The 2,860-nt window shown below is 51.0% G+C and overlaps 1 long non-coding RNA gene across 1 annotated transcript in view; it reads left to right on the top strand.

Moving 5' to 3' along the window:
- Positions 1-814: 814 nt before the first annotated feature.
- Positions 815-2,860, top strand: part of LOC103606303 — a 21,807-nt gene continuing 19,761 nt past the window's right edge. The window contains exon 1 of the long non-coding RNA XR_551868.1: positions 815-1,020. This is a non-coding gene — a long non-coding RNA (uncharacterized LOC103606303). The remainder of the gene's footprint in view (positions 1,021-2,860) is intronic.

Genomic DNA, 2,860 nt, shown 5'->3' with positions numbered 1-2,860 from the left:
GCCTGGAGGGAAAAGCTCATAACTATACAGTGTGGTATTTCCTCTAGCCCCAGATACAATCCTGCGTATACAGCAGGAGCTCAGGATTCTCTGAGAATAGAAGGCGAGGCCAGACTGTGCACATTTTGCTGAGTCCAATCTACTCAGCTCTTATTAACTGAACTGAAGTAACCTAGCTCTTCATGGGGTCTGAAACACAGCCCTGAGTCCTCATTCTCTGGTCCACTGTGACACCCTATTCTATTCTGTTGTATGCGAAAGAGACCAAGTGTGTGCTGAGTTCCTCCTACGTGCAAGACATCACGGAGAACACGGACGGGCTGCCTGCATGCAAAGCATAACGATCCAGTGAGATGATAAAATAAATAGGCAAGTGCCTATGAGAAAGGGGGGGCCACGATGCACTCTACAACTGAGATTCAGTCAAAGGGGTTTGCAGTTAAAGGCGAGGAAGCGGCTGTGGTAGTGTCTGGTTGGGGGATCGTGAAAACTTTCATACCTGAAATACATATTTCAACAAACATGTGTCGAGAGGCAGGCAGTGTTCTGTTCCCCGGCTGTGCTAGTGCCAGAGCTGCACAGAAGAGCATGGAGGACAGGTCAATACCCGGTCTCTCCTCCGCCTCCCAAAGACATATGCAGAGGTCCAAACTTTTACTTCCCTAGTGCTTATTAGTGAGGCCTTCCAGTCCTGTCCTTTATTTCCTAGTGCAGAAGGCATCCTGGGGACCAGAGACTGACCACGTGCTAATTCCCCTCAGGAGTGCATTCTCCCGGACTGCAAAGCTGATTTCCTTTCAGTAGCTTATTAACATTCACAGCCAGCATTTGCTCCCACGTTCACAGTCTCCTGATGACCTGCTCTCTCCAGAGGTGAGAGCTACTGACTCTGCCTTTGTGTTTTCTTCCAGGATTTTCTTCCCAGGGAACCATCCCGTGAGAGGTGTGCAGGTCATGAAGGTGGGCAAACTGCAGCTGCACCAAGGCATGTTTCCCCAGGCCATGAAGAATCTCAGACTGGTGAGTTTGCCAAGATCCGATGGCTTCCGCCTGAGCCATCGCCTGCAGGGCACAGGGCACGTTCCTGGAGTGGCGGCATGGCCTGGAACCTCTGTCTGCAGTCCACCTTTGCAGCCTCACCTCCTCCTCACTTTCCATCCCCAGCACCCTCTGTGCTGCCCACCTTGCCCACCGTCAGCCTGAACTGCTCACTCCCAGGTCTCTACTAAGCCGTGTCCACTGCCTTAAACGCTCTCCCCACCCACCCTCTGGGCCTGGCAGAACTCCACGGGTGCTTCAGGGCCCAGCTCCAACATTATTTTCTCCTTGGACTCTTGCAGCTCTGCTCAGCCTGCCAGTAGAGCCCTTCCCACAGTGTGGTGGGCATACCTGACGACCCCCCACCTCCCTCCCAGGAGGCTGTGAGGTCTTCGTGGTTTATCTTTGTAACCAGCTCATTGCCACGCAAGTGACCTGGAACTGAGGAAGTACTCACTGCTGGGTGAAAGGCAGGTGGGGAAGTCAGTCAGTACAGTCCTAGCAGTAAGTGTTGAGAAACTAAACGGGAAAACTCAGTCAGTGTTGGGATGACTTGTTAAAAAGTGATGCTTATTTTTGCCCTTTGGGGGAGTCCCTCTGCCCAGACGGGCCCAGGGTTCTCTGCTGTCCCAGCCTTCCCAGCCTGGAAGAACTCCCTCACCCAGTCCACGGCCCTCCAGAAGGAGAGCTCACGTGCTCATCTGGTCCAGGCGTTGGTGGGTTGTACGGAGACCTGGTGTGTGGATTTCACAAGGAGCATTTGGTGTTTAATGGGGTCCTCTAGACCACAGTGCCCTTGTCTGCAGAAGGGTTACAGTGGAAGGGTTGGGGCCCTGCATCAGGGTTGCTCAGGGAGTGGCCTGGGGCCAGCTGATCCCATCACAGGGGCAGCTACCCACGTTTAGATGAGAGAAATGACACATGCCTAAAGGATTCTTAAAAATAAGATTCCTGGGCCAGCCCGGTGGTGCACTCGGTAGCATGCGGCGCTTGGGAGCATGGTGGCGCTCCCGCCGAGGGTTTGGATCCCATATAGAGACCGGTCCGCTCACTGGTTGAGCGTGGTGCGGGCGCGACACCGAGGGTTGCGATCCCATTGCCGGTCGCGGTGCAGGCGTGACACCGAGGGTTGCGATCCCGTTACCGGTCATGAAAAAAAGACAAAAAGGAAAAAAAAACAAATAAGATTCCTAATGCTAATTTTTGTGGAATGGTAACCATGTTGCCTTTTCCTGATCTCTAATTAAAATCAGCCCATGGTGAACAGGAAGAGCAAGAGGCCTTCCTGGAGGTACGCAGCTCAGCTAGACAGAAGATACTTACTGAAAGCCTACTATGTGAAATTTCTGGCAGAAAAAATAATGTGGAAGAAATTTCCCAAGTACCCAAAATGATGTACCCAACCCAGGGTCACCCGCAAGTAGGTGCTTTGTAGGTGATCAAATTAATCCTTTGTGTTCCTATGGGATGGGAAACTATTAATAGTGCTCCTATTTATCTTACTTGGTCCTCATGACAGATGACAGCCATGTGAGGTCAGTGGGACAGGCATTTTCATTCCTATTTGAAAAATGGAGCTAAGGCTTAGGAGACACAAGAGCTTGTCTAAAGTCACACGGAGACAGAGCCACAACTAATTTGTTCAGTTTAATTCAACCCATGTTGATTAAATGCTTCTATTACTTTGAATAAGATCCAGAATTGTCCTTACAATTTAATGGAGGAGACAGACATGTGAACAAGTCATTGAATCCAGGCCCAAATCCAAGGCTCTGTTCTTTTCCTCTAGAATGGCCCAGTTAAAGAGACAAGGCTCTCGGGC

Source organism: Galeopterus variegatus, unplaced genomic scaffold, assembly GCF_000696425.1.
Source record: "Galeopterus variegatus unplaced genomic scaffold, G_variegatus-3.0.2 Scaffold6450, whole genome shotgun sequence".
Taxonomy (NCBI): Eukaryota; Metazoa; Chordata; class Mammalia; order Dermoptera; family Cynocephalidae; genus Galeopterus; species Galeopterus variegatus.
Note: the sequence above shows the minus strand (reverse complement) of the source record. Positions and strands in the feature narration are given on the sequence as shown.